Genomic DNA, 18280 nt, shown 5'->3' with positions numbered 1-18280 from the left:
TCTGTCCTTCAGTTTTCTGATTCATTCCTCTGTGTCATTTAGTCTACAGTAGTTTCCTTTTAGTGTATTTTTCATTTCAGTTATTGTATTCCTCATCTCTGTTTTGTTGTTCTTTAATGCTCTAACTCTTTTTTAAAAAATTCTACCTTCTTGCTCTGGTCGTCCATTCTTCTCCTGAGTTCTTTGATCATCTTTATAGTCATTACCTTGAACTATTTTTTGAGGAGATTGGCTATCTCCACTTCACTTAGATCTTCTTCTGAGTTCTTATCTTGTTCCCTCATTTGGATCGTGTTTCTGTGTCACCTCATTTTTCTTAACTTGCTGTTTATATTGCTATGTATGTAGTAGGTTCGTTACATTTCCTGACCTTCTAGAAGTGGCCTTTTGTAGGAGAGGTCCTATGTGTCCCAGCAGCCCAATGTCCCCTGGTCACTAGAAGTATATGTTCTAGGTGTACCCACTATGTGGGCTACTTGGGCTCTTCTACTGTGGTGGGCTGACTGCTGTGGGTGGTCTGGTAGGCTTGGCTGCCCCCAGAGTGCTTGTTTGCCAGACTCTGGCTTGTATGGAAGCTGTCTGTGTGGCTTGGTGAGCCTAAATCATAAGGCAGCTGGCTGCACAACTCTGGGGGACACCAAATCTAGTGCTGGTTCACTTATGGGTAGAATTGCAGTCCAGGTGATATCAGGGCTAGTGCCCAGTCACTGCGGTGATGCTGTCTACTGGGAGGAAGACACAGGTCCTGAGTTCTGGCTGCAGGGCCCAGGAGTCTCAGAGTTGGTGTTGGATCACTGTTCCTGACACAGCTCTCTGCAGGGTCTGGGTATCCCTAATCTTGTGCTGTCATTCTGATGGGCTGGGTCAAGACCCAAGTGAGTCCATGGCTGCTTCTGGCCTGCAAGTGAGTGTTCTGGTCACACAAGCTGCTGGGCTGTGGTATTCCTGGAGCTGGTGTGTGCCTGTTGGTGTATGAGGCTGATCCCACTGCTAGAGCAGATTTGCTGTTGGGTAGGTCCAAGCTCCATCCAGTCCCTGTGCAGTAATCACCTGCCGACGGTGAGACTGATTCCAAGGCCAGAGCAGGCTCTCTTGTCAGAGGGGCCAAGGACTCTGGGGCTGGTGCCTCTCCACTTAGGTGTGGAGGCTGGTCCTGGGGCTTTTGGTTGCTGGGCCCATGTCCAGCGGCAGCTGTGCATTGAGAGGGTCTGAAGGCAGCCTGTTTGCTGGTGGATGGGGCTATGCCCCTGCTCAGTTAGTTGCTTGGCCTGCAGCATCCTAGTACTTGTGTCTATAGTCTGGTGGAAATGGGTAGGGCTAGGCCCTGAGGCTAAAAAGATAGAGGGAGGACTCTGAAATTATGCTTGCTGGTACCAGTGGCCACGAGGTAGAAGGAGCTCCCCCATATGGCTGCTGCCAGTGTCTATGTCCCTGAGGCTGTGCTGTAGTTGCCTCTGGACTCTCTGGGAGACTCTCCAAGACCAGGAGGTAGGTGTGACCTACGATCCGTTCAAATGACTGCTTCTGTTCTGATTCTCGGGTCATGTGGGATTTTGTGAGCTTTTTTTTTTTTTTTTTTTTTTTTTTTTTGCAGTACGCGGGCCTCTCACTGCTGTGGCCTCTCCCGTTGCGGAGCACGGGCTCCGGACGTGCAGGCTCAGCGGCCATGGCTCACGGGCCCACCTGCTCCGCAGCATGTGAGATCTTCTCGGAACGGGGCATAACCTGTGTCCCAGCATCGGCAGGTGGACTCTCAACCAGTGCACCGCCAGGGAAGCCCTGTGAGCATCTTTTAAGTGTGGAATCTCTATTTCCCACAACCCTCTGGCTCTCTGGAAAGTAAGCACCACTGGTCTTCAAAGCCCAACTTTCTAGGAACTCTTCTTTCCAGCACAGGGTCCCTGGGCTTGGGAGCCTGATGTTGGGTTCATACCCCTTGCCACCTGGGTGCACCTCAGAAATTGTAATTATTCTCCCATCTGTGGGCCACCCACCTGGGGGGATGGGTCTTGACTCTGTTGAGATTTTGCCCTTCCTTCCTGTCTTGCCGAGGTGCCTTCCTTATATCTTTAGCTCTAAAACATCTTTTATGGTAGGTCCCGGCCTTTTTCATCAATTGCTGTTCTGTAAACAGTTGTGACTTTGGTGTGCCCATGAGAGGCATCAAGCTCTGGGTCTTTGAATGCTACCATCTTAGACAATCTCTCCACTTCATTCTTTTGTCTTTTTTTTTTTTTTTTTTTTTTTTTTTTTGCGTTATGCGGGCCTCTCACTGTTGTGGCCTCTCCCCTTGCGGAGCACAGGCTCCGGACACACAGGCTCAGTGGCCATGGCTCACGGGCCCAGCCTCTCCGCGGCATGTGGGATCTTCCCGAACCGGGGCACGAACCCGTGTCCCCTGCATCAGCAGGCGGACTCTCAACCACTGCGCCACCAGGGAAGCTCCACTTCATTCTTAAATCATATGATTTGGGCTTCCCTGGTGGCGCAGTGATTGAGAGTCCGCCTGCCGATGCAGGGGACACAGGTTCGTGCCCCGGTCCGGGAAGATCCCACATGCTGCGGAGCGGCTGGGCCCGTGAGCCATGGGCACTGAGCCTGCGCGTCCAGAGCCTGTGCTCTGCAACGGGAGAGGCCACAACAGTGAGAGGCCCGCGTACAGCAAAAAAAAAAAAAAAAAAAAAAAAAAAAAAAAAAAAAAATCATATGATTTAATTTTTCTTAGTATCTTATTTGACTAGCGACAGTTTAAAATTTATTATCACTCATGTTTACTTCTCCTGTTTTAAAAAAAATTGAATAGTGCATTCATTCATTTTGAAATGAAGGTAGTGACCTGTGAATTTCCATACCTCAAAAATCAAGGATAGAACAAAAGCATTTTCTACCGGTTTTACCCTCAAACTCTGCACCCCACACCAGACTGGGGATTAACCTCTTGCACCCATGCTCACCTTCTTTTTTTGGACCGTTAACCATCGCTGCATCTGTATGTGTGTTGACAAAGTGAACTCTAGTCTTTCCAGTTTTTGTGTTTTGTTTTTTGGATTAGGGAACAGTCCTACTATGAATGTACATTTACTGGTCTGCTGAAGTTCATATTAAACCTGTCAAGCACATTACCAGAATTGGAATTGCTTGTATATACACTTTGATAAATTTTAGAGACAATGGTAGAACAGAAGTAAATTGTATTTCAAATCCCACAATATTCTCACACCATGAAAACCCTTCCCTTTTTAATATATTTGTGTGTAGTTTATCTTTATGCCCATACTATATTTCCCAGAGATGGGTAAGTGTTACGTTTCTTGCTAGCACATTTACAATATTGTTCAAAGTCAGGCGTTTAGTGATTTAGCATGATCATATTTCCATGAACTTGCAAGTATAAGATCTTCTCTCACACTGTCTTTTACTCTCTGCTTTTTTATATTGCCCTCCTAATTCTCAGTCCTGGTCTTTCTTTATGTTCTTCATCAACCTGGATAGGTTATACTATTTTCTCCCTTATTCAAGACCAATAGAATAGAATAGAACACCCAGAAATAAACCCTGATATATGGCCAAATGGGTTTTGACAAGTTGCCAAGTCTTTTCAAAGTAGAAAGGATAGTATTTTCAACAAATGATGCTGAGAAGTCTTGTTGTCAACATGCAAAAGAAGGAAGATGGACCCTTACCTAACATCATATGCAAAAATTAGTGAAAATATATCAAAAAACTAAATATAAGACCTAATAAAATAAAAAGTCTTAAAAGAAGACACAGGACAAGAGCTTCATGACATTGTATTTGGCAGTGATTTCCTCAATATGAAACGAAGGAACAACAAAAGTACAGCTAACAAAAAAATAAACAATTTGCAGTACATAATTTTAAAAAATGTGTATCAAAGGAATGTAAACAGAATAAAATGGCAACCCACAAGATGGGAGAAAATATTTGAAAGCCATCTATCTGACAAGAGATTTCTATTCAGAATATACAGAGAACTCCTACAACTCAACAAGAAGCAAACACCCTGATTCAAAAATGGATAAAAGACTTGAATAGATGGTTCCTCAAAAAGAGGTACAAATGACTAAGCACTTGAATAGATGCTCCATATCATTAAATGCATGTTTATATATTTGTGTGCATGCATACACACAGAAGCACACACACACATACACAAGCAGAAAACAAGTATTGGTGAGGATGTGAGGGAGTTGGAAGCATTGTGCTCTGTCAGTGGGAATGTAGAATGATACAGCTGCTTTGCAAAAGAGTATGGCAATTTTTCAGGTATTGAAAAATAGAATTACTACATGATCCAGGAATTGTACTATGAGGTATACCCAAAGGAATTGAAATCAAGGTCTTAAAGTAATATTTGTACTCCAGTGTTTAGAGCAGTAATAATCACAGTAGCTAAAATATGAAAGCAACCTAAATGTTCATCCACTAGTTCCTGGATAAGCAAAGTGTGGTATACCCATATAATACAATATTATTCAGTGTTAAGAGGGAAAAGATCTAGGAATATGCTACAACATGGATGAATCCTGAGGAAATTTAGCTACCAAATATGCCACTTTTGTGACTTTTAGCGAGTCATAACAATGCAACTACTTATTTCAATTATATGGGGTACTTAGTGTAGTCAAAACCATAGAAATTGGGAAGGTAATGATGCTTTTCAGGTGGTTATGGAACAAAAAGGAAAGTTATGTTTAAAGGATATAGAGTTACAGTTTTAAAACGTAGAAAAGGGCTTCCCTGGTGGCGCAGTGGTTGAGAGTCAGCCTGCCAATGCAGGGGACACGGGTTCGTGCCCCGGTCTGGGAAGATCCCACATGCCGTGGAGCGGCTGGGCCCGTGAGCCATGGCCGCTGAGCCTGCGCATCCGGAGCCTGTGCTCTGCAGCGGTAGAGGCCACAGCAGTGAGAGGCCCGCATACCGCAAAAGAAAAAAAAAAAAAAAAAAAAACGTAGAAAAGAATTAGAAAGATAAATGGCGATGTTGATCGCCCAATAATATGAATGTATTTAATATCACTGAACAGTGTACTTTATAATAATGAACATGTTATACTTTATGTTATTTGATGTTACTAACATACAAAATTGGGAAAGAATGTAATATCAGGAAAGGGAGTGGCCCTGGGATACAGCAGAGAGTAATCAGAAGGGTGAGACACTGCATATGTTGAAGAAGAAGACCTGAGAGTCTTCATTGGACAGAAGAGACTTTATACAAAAGAAAAAAAATTCCTCTGAGGGTGTATTAAATAGATATCTGTGAGTGTACTGCTATCTCCCATGGGTTATCTTTAAGAGTCTTTACTAAAGTCCATAAGGCTTGCTGAGGCTTTTTTAAAAACTGGATTCCCTAGGAGATAATTAGAGGGTGGTACTTAAGTCTATGTCTAAGTTGACAGATGTTGCAGGGAAGACGAACCTGAGAACAGTGGAGGTCCTGAGAGTGTAAGTACATGGAAATTGGAAAAAATAATAATAAAGGGAATTAGGAAAACTTTTGACTTCGAAGGTCATGTATTACTGAGTCATACCTGAGGTTTCTAAGGAGTTATATACATAGTTGCTATTTGGATTGCTTGTTGATGAAGATCAGTGGAAAAACTAGAGTCTTTTCCAAGTGTAGGTAAGATATAATGAGAGGATGGAGGTGGGAAGTAGGGAGGCCCAGAGAAAAGTGGGAAGGTCATACTGGGCCAAGATGGTGGTAATATCCAGCAGAACGGATGGTAGGGCAGACTGTGGATTCATCTTTTTTATTTTGGCTCCCCACCTCATCCTTAATAATTCTTTGGGAATATTTCATTGCTCTGTGATGCAGGTACAGAATTCGAGTGAGGAGACTACACCCTCAGTGTCCAGCTGTCTGAGTCCTCAGTGTGCTTCAAATGATGGAGAACTATTGCTTCTTTATGAGAAGAGTTAGTACCTCGTAGCTAAGCTTTAGCTGGAGCTTATGCAAGATTGATTCCACTTTATATATACTGTTGGCATGGAGGTTCCTCCTCCTCTTTTCTTGACCATTGTGAAATGAATCTATATTTCTCAATATTTGTGTATATCAGATAAATACATTAAGTAAAGGAATCTTATATATTGCTCCCTGCATAGTTTGCTCTTTCTTGTTTCTCTTTTACCTTTACTAAATTAGCACAGTGAGAGACCGTGCAATGTTCTAATCAGGAGAGATTAGAATATCATATTTCTAGAGAGGTTGGTGGGACAGAGCAGGGGTCCTAGTGAGAATCAAAGCTTCTGTTTCTACTTGGAAGTGTACCTGTATAGAGTAGAGGGCTCCAGGAAATATCCTAGAATATTGCAGTGTCCCTGCGGGAGATCATTAAGAGCGGCAGGATCTGGTCCCAGATCAGTGCACTATGACATGTTTGTCAGTCATCTGGTGTGAGATTCTCAGAGCCAATCCCATATGGTAAGGCTGAGTGCAGAGTATGAAGCACCTGTGAAAGCCTTTGATTGAATGTTAAAGATGAAGCTCTGATTTTGGGGAGAATTTTCTTACCTGACTGAATGTCACCCTTCTGTGGGGATGAGATTCTGTGCTTTTCTTCTCTTGATGACCACTGACTGAAAGTCATTAGAGGATCATGTCTAGACAGCATTCTTTATTTAATTTCTTAAAGAAGAAAACATAGAAAACATTTTTATCCACTTTCAAATTGAGGATCAAGGGGAATGACATCAGTGAAAATGTCACAGTAGGGAGCTCTAGCTTGTGTTCATCACCAGAAACACTGACATACGTGGTAAAACCTGTCAGAATGATCTTATCAACACATGTAAGTTTTCTTTTCTTTTCACCCTGTAGATTTATCTTTCACTGAAGCTTAACTTACTACAAGATGGGGAGAATAAACACGGAAGTAGAAACTGCATTTCCTGATGAGAGAATCACTAAGTCACATTAGTTGTTCTGAGCTATGTCTTACTCACCGTGACTGTAATTAAAACAAACAAACAAACAAAACACTTTTTTTTGGTAAGTCAGTTCTGACATTTCCTCGTTAAAGACAAGGTAACAGATACAGATTTAGATCTACCAGAATTGAGCAAAATGTTGATTGTACCTGTGCTGCATATATGAGCATGACCTGCTACAAATCTTCATTATACTTATTGCCACAACTGGCAAATTCAGTTTGGCCACTCCTGATACGTTGCATGTAAGGAATGCATAGGACACTAACCCCAGCTGGTCACAGGTAAACTCTGCCACGTGGATTGCTGCATGTTTTCCTGCTGGAAGACCACACATTCTCGAGTATCATGACTGCAGAGTATGTGGGCTCTTCTTTTTTCTGGATAAAGGTTAGATAATCACCTAATTTTATGAGAAATATATAAATTGTATTTGCATATTCTTCAGGTTTTTATTTATCCATTCTCTTTCAAGTCCTAAGTGCAAATATTAAAGTGATTTCCAAGAGGGTGGTAAATAAGACAGCTACGTTTATGCTCCAAAATTATCAATAAAGCATAATACAATTGTAAACGCATTAATGTGTGATTAATATGTAGATACTTATGTAAATACAATTTTAGTAATGCTTTGTGGAGAGCTTCAGAATCTAGGTATTTTTAAAAAAAAAGAAGGAGTTTTTGAAACTCTCAGGGAATTATATAGAAGTCTTTGTGTCTATAAATATCAATCTGGAATAATGCATTTTCTCAGAAATAAACTAGGCATAAAATTGTAGGAAAAAACTTCATGAAACGAAAGAGCATGTGAGATGGACATACAAGAAAAAGAATATTCTCAGAGAATAATGAACAGTGTGAATTTCAGCAGAAGTGTAATACAGATTCAGAGAGTAAAACTTTGGAGAGCCTACTTATGAGTTCCTCATATTGCATCTTTGGAGAGACGGTAGTCATTTGAAATATGATGTTATAAGATGACGTTAACATGCTTAAATACTTTCGTTCAGAAATGACCACTTAGAACCAGAATAAATGAAAGAGAGCACAAAATTATGTTTTTGTTGATTTTTGAAGATCTCAGGTGACTGCTGATAATTTCAATATATAGATGTCGGGCTTCCCTGGTGCAGTGGTTGACAGTCCGCCTGCCGATGCAGGGGACACGGGTTCGTGCCCCGGTCCAGGAAGATCCCACATGCCGCGAAGCGGCTAGGCCCGTGAGCCATGGCCGCTGAGCCTGCACGTCTGGAGCCTGTGCTCCACAATGGGAGAGCCCACAAAAGTGATAGGCCCACGTACCGCAAACAAAACAAAACAAAACAAAACCATGATGTCTTTCACTGCAAAATAAAGGAGCTGTTACGGTGGAGGATTCCTGGACTGAATGTCAATATTATGACAACAGTGTGAGTGTGTTTCGTGTTTGGTAATTACAGTCATTGTTGCTTTTGCTGTGGTCATCCATTTACAATGCTTGTTGTCAGTTGATTTTTCTCTTGTAAAAATAAAATGCAGTCTGTGTGTGTGGAAAAAAGAAAACATACATGATGTCTTGATAAAGTTGTATGTAATTTGAGATCTGGCAAAAAGCATTTCTTTTCTGTAATGCTAGGATGCTACTTGGACATTTTTGCAAGAAAGAGATTTCAGGATGCAAATCTCGTGTCTCTAAGGTGGGAAGCCAGTTCATGGTGGAACATTCTATTAAACTTGTGTGAGTGCAGAAATATTTCTTTGGAAGAAAGAGGTCATGAATCCCTTTTTAACAGTTAGTGGTTTATAGTATACCGATTGAGCAAAATGGGTATTTCTGAACTTTAGAAAAAAATAATATAGTTTTTCTGCATTTATATTATGCAGCTGATGTAGAATATCAAAAATTCTTTATTTTGAAAAACAATGTAATCAATTTGACATAATTCATATATATTGAACCTGTGGTACACACACAATAAAGCACACATTCAAAAAATCTTTTTCACTTAAGAAATATTTTCTAGTGTAGTTGATTTACAACGTTGTGGTATTTTAAAATACATGTTTATTAGAGTATAATTGCTTTATAACACTGTGTTAGTTTCTGCTTTACAACAAAGTGAATCACCTGTATGTATACATATATCCCCATATCCCCCCGTCTTGAGGCTCCCTCCCAGACTCCCTATCCCACCCCTGTGGGGGACATAAAGCACCGAGCTGATCTCCCTGTGCTATGCGGCAGCTTACCACTAGCTCTTTTCCATTTGGTAGTGTATACATGTCAGTGCTACTCTCTCACTACGTCCCTGTGTCCCCTTCAGCCCTGTGTCCTGAAGTCCGTTCTCTACATCTGTGTCTTTATTCCTGTCCTGTCGCTAGGTTCGTCAGTACCATTTTTCTGAATTCCATATATATGTGTTCACGTACGGTATTTGTTTTTCTCTTTCTGACGTACTTCACTCTGTATGACAGACTCTAGGTTCAACCACCTCACTACAAATAACTCAATTTTTTTCCTTTTTATGGCTGAGTAATACTCCATTGTATATATAGGCCACATCTTCTTTCTGTATTCATCTGTCGATGGACATTTAGGTTGCTTCTATGTCCTGGCTATTGTAAATAGTGCTACAGTGAACATTGTGGTACATGTATCTTTTTGAATTATGGTTTTCTCCGGGTACATGCCCAGTAGTGGGATTGCTGGGTCATATGGTAGTTCTATTTTTAGCTTTTAAGGAACCTCCATATTGTTCTCCATAGTGGCTGTATCAGTTTACATTCCCACCAACAGTGCAGGAGGGTTCCCTTTTCTCCACACCCTCTGCAGCCTTTATACATTATTGTATTAATTTCTGCTGTGTAGCAAAGTGATTCTGTTTTATATATATATATATATATATATATATATATATATATATATATATATATATATATTCGTTTCCATTATGGTTTATCACAGGATACTGAATATAGTTTCTTCTGCTGTACAGTAGGTCTTTGTGGCTGGTCCATCTTATGGAGAATAGTTTGCTTCTGCTATTCCGAAACTCCCAACCTTTCCATCACTCTCTCCTTGGCAACCACAACTCTGTTTTCTATATCTGTGTGTTTGTTTCTGTTTTGCTGACATGTTCATTTGTGTCCTGTTTTCGATTCCACATGTAAGTGATATTGTATGGTATTTGCCTTTCTCTTTCTGACTTACTTCACTTAGTATCATTATCTCTATGTCCATCCATGTTGCAGCAAATGGCATTATTTCATTCTTTTTTATGTCTGAGTAATATCTATTGTATACGTATACCACACTTTCTTTATACGTTCATTTTTCAATGAACATTTAGGTTGTTTCCATGTCTTGGCTATTATAGTGTTGCTATGAACATAGGGTTTATATATTTTTTTGAATTATAGTTTTGTCTAGATATATGTCCACAAGTAGGATTGCTAGATCATATGGCAACTCTCTTTATAGTTTTTTTGCGGAACCTCCATACTGTTTTCCATAGTGACTGCACCAACTTACGTGGCCACCAACAGTGTAGAAGGGTTCCCTTTTCTCTATACCCCATCCAGCATTTGTTAATTGTAGATTTTTTTTAATGATGGCCAGTCTGATCAGTGTGAAGTGATACCTCATTGTAATTTGGATTTGCATTTCTCTAATAATTAGTGATGATGAGCATCTTTTCATGTGCCTAGTGGCTATCTGTATGTCTTCTTTAGAGAAATGTTTATTTAGGTCTTCTACCCATTTTTCCATTGAGTTATTTGTTATATTGTTATTGAGTTGTAGGAGCTGTTTGTATAGTTTGTAAATTAAGCCGTTGTCAGTCTCATCATTTGCTAATATTTTCTCCCAGCCCATAGGTTGTATTTTCATTTTGATTATGGTTTCCTTTGCTGTGCAGAAACTTATAAGTTTGATTAGTCCCTGTTTCTTTTTTGCTTTTACTGTAAGTCCGCTACGTGTGAACAAGTTGTGTTCCAAGAGTGCGTTTGTAAGTCCAATTTGTTTGTAAGTCCAACAAAGTTAGCCGAGGTACCCAGGTTACACAGTCGGCTATATGGTATTGTACCATAATAGGTTTATAATACTTTTCACACAAACAGTATATAAGAAACAAACACAAAAACAAAGACATTTTTAGTCTTACAGTACAGTAACTTGAAAAGTACAGTAATACAGTACAACAGCTGGGATACTGGGGCTGGCATCGAGGGAACAGGCGAGAAGAGTTACTGATTGGAGGAGGGGGAGGAGGTGGGAGATGGTAGAGGTGAAGGAGTATCAGCAGTGGGAGACAGGGGGCAAGCTCCAATTTCACTCATACCTGACATTGATGACACAGGTTCTGGTTCCTTGCTGGATTTAATTCTATCTACCCTCTTGAAAAACTGATCCATTGATGTCTGGGTCGTAGCTCGTTTTTTCTCATCATAGATGATGACACGGTAGCACTGGTTTGCCCTCTGAATGGCTGCTGCCACCTTTGGGTACCATTGTAGGTTCGAGCCCTGTGCCTCAAAAACTAACAGTGCCTCCTCCAATTTAGAAGATGCCCTTGGCATTTTCTGTGTCGTGAATCTCTTCAGTTCTTCAGTTACTTCTTCTTCCTCCTGTCCCTCTTCATCCTTTCTCTGCGCCTCCAGTTCCATCAGTAAGCTCCTCATGTTGCACAGCAAGGAGTTCAATGAAATCGTCCTCTTGCAGATCTAGCTCCAGCTTCTCGCTGCGGGTCACTACGTTGCTGAAGACCTCTTCCGACTTCTGATCTGCCTTCTCAAATCCACAAACATCATGAACAAACTGTGGGCAAAGGTTCTTCCAAACCCCATTCGTGGTGACCAACATACACTCACACCATGCAAAGTCAATGTTTTTTATGGCCTTGTAGATGTTATAGTCCTTCCAAAATTGTCCCTAGGTTCTTCCTGATTTCTCACTTACCTTTACTGCCTGACAAAAAGTGTGACATAAATAATATTTCTTGAAAGTTGCTATAACTTCCTGGTCCATAGGATGGATGAGCAATGCAGTATTCGGTGACAGATGCACTACTTTGACGTTGGGAAAAGTCATCCATGAAAGGGGGGTGGCCCAGAGCATTGTCGAGCAGCAAAAGAATGTTTTTCTGGGACATCCTTCTCCGAGCAATATTTCTCTACATCTGGGATAAAGTGTTGGCAAAACCAGTCCTGGAACGTGGCCTGTGTAATCCAGGATTTGGGGTTACGCTTCCACACAATAGGAAGAGAGTCATTGGCTATGTTTTTAAGGGTTCTTGGGTTCTCTGAATGATGAACTAAGAGAGGCTTCAGCTTCATATCACTGGAAGAATTGCCACCAAACAACAGCCTATCTGTTTCTGCTTTACAGCCCGGCATCAACTTTTCCTCCTTACTGATGTAACTTTGGTCTGGCATCCTCTTCCAGTACAGTTGTGTCTCATCCACATTATACACCTGGTTGGGTAAATGCACACCATTATCAGTAATTTCTCAAAGTGTTTCAGGACGTTCCTGGACAGCTACCCTATCTGCACCTGCTGCCTCTCCATTTACTTTTACCTTGTTGAGGTTGGCTCTACCCTTGAACCGATGAAAACAGCCATGGCTGGCATTAAAAAATATGCCCTCTGATTCTTTCCCGTGTTTCTTCTTCAAGTGTTCATAAAGGCTTTTAGCTTTCTCTTGAGTCACCATTAAGCTGAGCAGGATTTAGCGCCGATGTTGATCCTGCACCTGCACACTGAGAAGTTTCTCCATCTCCTCCATCACTTTTCCGTGCTTCTTTGATATTTTGTCATGAGCATTGAGTATTATATTGGCTGTGGGTTTGTCATAAATAGCTTTCATTATGTTGAGGTATGTTTCCTTTATACCCATTTTGGTAAGTGTTTTTATCATGAATGGATGTTGAAGTTTCTCAAATGCTTTTTCGGCATCTATTGAGATGATCATTTGTTTTATGTTCTTCCTTTGTTGATGGAGTGTATCATGTTGATTGATTTGCATATGTTGAAACAACTTTGTGACACGGGGGTGAATCAAATTTGATCATGGTGTATGATCCTCTTATGTGTTGTCAGATTCAGTTTTCTAATATTCAGTTGAGAATTTTTGCATCCATATTTATCAGAGATATTGGCCTGCAATTTTCTTTTTTGGTACTGTCTTTCTCTGTGTTTTTTTTTAGTCTTTATTGAATTTGTTACATTATTGCTTCTGTTTTATGTTTTGATTTCTTATTTGTGAGGAATGTGGGATCTTAGCTCCACCACTAGGGATTGAACCCACACCCCTGCACTGCAAGGCAAAATCTTAACTGCAGGACCACCAGAAAAGTCCCCATCTGTGTTTTTTTTTTCAGTAAATTTATTTCTTTCTTTATTTTTGGATGTATTGGGTGTTTGTTGCTGTGCACGGGCTCTCTCTAGTTGTGGCGCGTGGGGGTTACTCTTCGTTGTGGTGTGCGGGCTGTTCACTGCACTGGCTTGCTTTTTGTAGAGCATGGGCTCTAGGTGCGTGGGCATCAATAGTTGTGGCTATGAGGATCAGTAGTTGTGGCTCGTGGGCTGTAGAGCACAGTAGTTGTGGCACACAGGCTTAGTTGCTCCACGGCATGTGGGATCTTCCCGGATCAGGGCTTGAACCTATGTCCCCTGCATTGGCAGATGGATTCTTAACCACTGTGCCACCAGGGAACTCCCCCCCAATCTGGTTTTGATATCAGGGTGGTGGTGGCTTCATAGAATGTCATTGGATGTATTCCTTAATCTTCAGTCTTTTCGAAGAGTTTGAGAAGAATCAGTGTAAGTTTTGCTTTGTGTATTTGGTAGAATTTGCCTGTGAAACCATCTGATCCTGGATTTTTGTTGGTAGGGAGTCTTTATAAATTACAGATTCTGTTTTGCTTTTAGTGATCATCTGTTCAAGTTATCTATTTCTTCTTGATTCAGTTTTGTTTGGCTGTAAAAAACAACGTATATTTTTAAGTTATGTTAGCAGCTAAATACTTACCATGTATTAGACCACAAAAGAGCAAAGAAAAAATATTAAAATATTTTTTCAAATAGAAAAAGTATTGAAATATTTTTAAGAAATTGGGATAATAATACTAGTTACAATAATGACAAACTGTTCGGAACTTAAACACTACTTTATCTAAGATGCATAGTATATGCTTATCGTTTTACTGTTTTTAAATACATGGAATGTTTTCTCCTTTCTAATGTAATTCTTTTATTTTACCTGTATATTGGGAAAAAATTTTAGTTGCACATAATATAAAAAATTACACTTTAATAGGAGACATTAATCCATTTACATTTGCTGTAGTATTGAAAATACTTAGGTTTAGAGTTACCATGTTATTGAGTACTCTATTTTATTTATTTATTTTTAAAAATATTTAATTTGGGGGAGGTATAAATTATTTTGTTTATTTTTAACATCTTTATTGGACTATAACTGCTTTACAATGGTGTGTTAGTTTCTGCTGTATAACAAAGTGAATCAGCTATACATATACATATATCCCGATTTCTCCTCCCTCTTTCATCTCCCTCCCACCCCTCTAAGTGGTCACAAAGCACTGAGCTGATCTCCCCGTGCTATGCATCTGTTTCCTACTAGCTATCTATTTTACATTTCGTAGTATATATAAGTCCATGCCACTCTCTCACTTCGTCCCAGCTTACCCTTCCCCCTCCCCATGTCCTCAAGTCCATTCTCTATGTCTGCGTCTGTATTCCTGTCCTGCCCGTAGTTTCTTCCCAACCATTTTTTCCTCTCTTTTTAGATTCCATATATATGTGTTAGCATACAGTATTTGTTTTTGTCTTTCTGACTTACTTCACTCTGTATGACAGACTCTAGGTCCATCCACCTCACTACAAATAGCTCAATTTCGTTTCTTCTTATGGCTGAGTAATATTCCATTGTATTTATGTGCCCCATCTTCTTTATCCATTCATCCGTTGATGGACACTTAGGTTGTTTCCATATCCTGGCTATTGTAAATAGAGCTGCAATGAACATTGTGGTACATGACTCTTTTTTTTTTTTTTTTGCTGTACGCGGGCCTCTCACTGTTGTGGCCTCTCCCGTTGCGGAGCACAGGCTCCGGACGCGCAGGCTCAGCGGCCATGGCTCACGGGCCCAGCCACTCCGCGGCATGTGGGATCTTCCCGAACCGGGGCACGAACCCGTGTCCCCTGCATCGGCAGGCAGACTCTCAACCACTGCGCCACCAGGGAAGCCCATGACTCTTTTTGAATTATGGTTTTCTCAGGGTATATGCCCAGTAGTTGGATTGCTGGGTCATATTGTAGTTCTATTTGTAGTTTTTTAAGGAACCTCCATACTGTTCTCCATAGTGGCTGTACCAATTCACATTCCCACCAGCAGTGCAAGAGTGTTCCCTTTTCTCCACATCCTCTCCAGCATTTATTGTTTCTAGATTTTTTGATGATGGCCATTCTGACTGGTGTGGGATGATATCTCATTCTAGTTTTGATTTGCATTTCTCTAATGATTAATGATGTTGAGCATTCTTTCATGTGTTTGTTGGCAGTCTGTATATCTTCTTTGGAGAAATGTCTATTTAGGTCTTCTGCCCATTTTTGGATTGGGTTGTGTGTTTATTTTTGTGTTTGGTGTTAGGGAGTCTTCTAATTTCATTCTTTTACCTGTAGCTGTCCAGTTCTCCCAGCACCACTTATTGAAGAGGCCGTGATTTCTCCATTGTAAATTCTTGCCTCCTTTATCAAAAATGAGGTGACCATATGTGTATGGGTTTATCTCTGGGCTTTCTCTCCTGTTCCATCGATCTATATTTCTGTTTTTGTGCCAGTACCATACTGTATTGATTACTGTAGCTTTGTAGTATAGTCTGAAGTCAGGGATCCTGATTACTCCAGCTCTGTTTTTCTTCTCAAGATTGCTTTGGCTGTTCGGGGTCTTTTGTGTTTCCATACAAATTGGGAAATATTTTGTTGTAGTTTTCTGAAAAATGCCATTGGTAGTTTGATAGGGATTGCATTGAATTTGTAGATTGCTTTGTGTAGTATAGTCATTTCACAATGTTGATTCTTCCAATCCAAGAACATGGTATATCTCTCCACCTGTTTGTGTCATCTTTGATTTCTTTCATCAGTGTCTTATAGTTTTCTGAGTAAAAGTCTTTTGTCTCCTTAGGTAGATTTATTCCTAGGTATTTTATTCTTTTTGTTGCATGAGTAAATGGGAGTGTTTCCTTAATTTCTCTTTCAGACTTTTCATCTTTAGTATATGGGAATGAAAGAGATATCTGTACATTAATTTTGTATCCTGCAGCCTTACAAAATTCATTGATTAACTCTAGTAGGTTTCTGGTAGCACCTTTAGGATTCTCTATATATAGTATCATGTAATCTAGTGGCAAACAGTGACAGCTTAACTTCTTCTTTTCCGATTTAGATTCCTTTTATTTCTTTTTCTTATCTGATTGTTGTAGGTAAAAATTCCAACAGTGTGTTGAATAATAGTGGTGTGAGTGGGCAACCTTGTCTTTTTCCTGATCTTAGTTGAAATGGTTTCACTTTTTCACCATTGAGAACAACGTTCGCTGTGGGTTTGTCATATATGGCCTTTATTATGTTGAGGAAATATCCCTCTATGCCTACTTTCTAGAGGGTTATCATAAATGGGTGTTTAATATTGTCAAAAGCATTTTCTGCATGTATTGAAATGATCATATGGTTTTTATCCTTCAGGTTTTTTAATATGGTGTATCACATTGATTTGCATGTATTGAAGAATCCTTGCATCCCTGGGATAAACCCAACTTGATTATGGTGTATGATCCTTTTAATGTGCTGTTGGATTCCTTTTGCTAGTATTTTGCTGAGAATTTTTGCATGTATGTTCATCAGTGATATTGGCCTGTAGTTTTCATTCTTGGTGACATCTTTGTCTGGTTTTGGTATCAGGGAGATGGTGGTCTCATAGAATAAGTTTGGGAGAGTTCCTCCGTCTGCTATATTTTGGAAGAGTTTGAAAAGGTTAAATGTTAACTCTTCTCTAAATATTTGATAGAATTTGCCTTTGAAGCCATCTGATCCTGGGCTTTGGTTTGTTGGAAGATTTTAATGACAGTCTCAATTTCAGTGCTTGGGATTGGTTTGTTTATAGTTTCTATTTCTTCCTGGTTCAGTCTTGGAAGGTTGTGCTTTTCTAAGAATTTGTCCATTTCTTCCAGGTTGTCCATTTTATTGGCATATAGTTGCTTGCAGTAACCTCTCATAATCCTTTGTATTTCTGCAGTGTCAGTTGTTACTTCTCCTTTTTCATTCGTAATTCTATTGATTTGAGTCTTCTCCCTTTTTTTCTTGATGAGTCTGGCTAATGGTTTTATCAATTTTGTTTATCTTCTCAAAGAACCAGCTTTTAGTTTTTTTGATCTTTGCTGTTGTTTCCTTCATTTCTTTTTCATTTATTTCTGATCTGACCTTTATGATTTCTTTCCTCTGCTGGCTTTGGGTTTGTTTTTTTTCTTTCTCTAATTGCTTTAGGTGTAAGGTTAGCTTCTTTATTTGAGATGTTTCTTGTTTCTTGAGGCAGGATTGTATTGCTATAAACTTCCCTCTTAGAACTGCTTTTGCTGCATCATGTAGGTTTGGGGTCATCATGTTTTCATTGTCATTTGTTTCTAGGTATTTTTTAATTTCCTCTTTGATTTCTTCAGTGATCTCTTGGTCATTAAGTAGTGTATTGTTTAGCGTCCATGTGTTTGTATTCTTTTACAGATTTTTTCCTGTAATTGATATCTAGTCTGATAGCATTGTTGTCGGAAAAGATACATGATACAATTTCAATTTTCTTAAATTTACCAAGGCTTGATTTGTGACCCAAGATATGATCTATCCTGGAGAATGTTCCTCGAGCACTTGAGAAAGAGTGTATTCAGTTGTTTTTGGATGGAATATCCTATAAATATCAATTAATTCCATCTTGTTTAATGTATCATTTAAAGCTTGTGTTTCCTTATTTATTTTCATTTTGGATGATCTGTTCATTGGTGAAAGAGGGGTGTTAAAGTCCCCTACTACGATTGTGTTACTGTTAATTTCCCCTTTTATGGCTGTTAGCCTTTTCCTTATGTATTGAGGTGCTCCTATATTGGGTGCATAAATATGTACAATTGTTATATCTTCTTCTTAGGTTGATCCCTTGATGATTATGTAGTGTCCTTCTTTGTCTCCTGTAATATTCTTTATCTTAAAGTCTCTTTTATCTGATATGAGAAATGCTACTCTAGCTTTCTTCTGATATCCATTTACATGGAATATTTTATT

At 39.7% G+C, this 18280-nt stretch overlaps 1 long non-coding RNA gene across 3 annotated transcripts in view; it reads left to right on the top strand.

Annotated features, from left to right (window-relative positions):
- The window catches only part of LOC308626796, a 58054-nt gene that overhangs the window by 9635 nt on the left and 30139 nt on the right, over positions 1–18280 (top strand). The window contains exon 3 of one of the 3 annotated variants that reach the window (XR_014017303.1): positions 5842–5894. The exons of the other annotated variants lie outside the window; for them this stretch is intronic. This is a non-coding gene — a long non-coding RNA (uncharacterized lncRNA). Of the gene's footprint in view, positions 1–5841; positions 5895–18280 lie in introns of those variants that run through there. 3 annotated transcript variants of the gene reach the window in all.

Source organism: Mesoplodon bidens, assembly GCF_964165515.1.
Source record: "Mesoplodon bidens genome assembly, chromosome: 13".
NCBI classification, from domain to species: Eukaryota; Metazoa; Chordata; class Mammalia; order Artiodactyla; family Ziphiidae; genus Mesoplodon; species Mesoplodon bidens.
The sequence above is the reverse complement of the archived record's forward strand: the minus strand, read 5'-3'. Positions and strand labels throughout refer to the sequence as shown.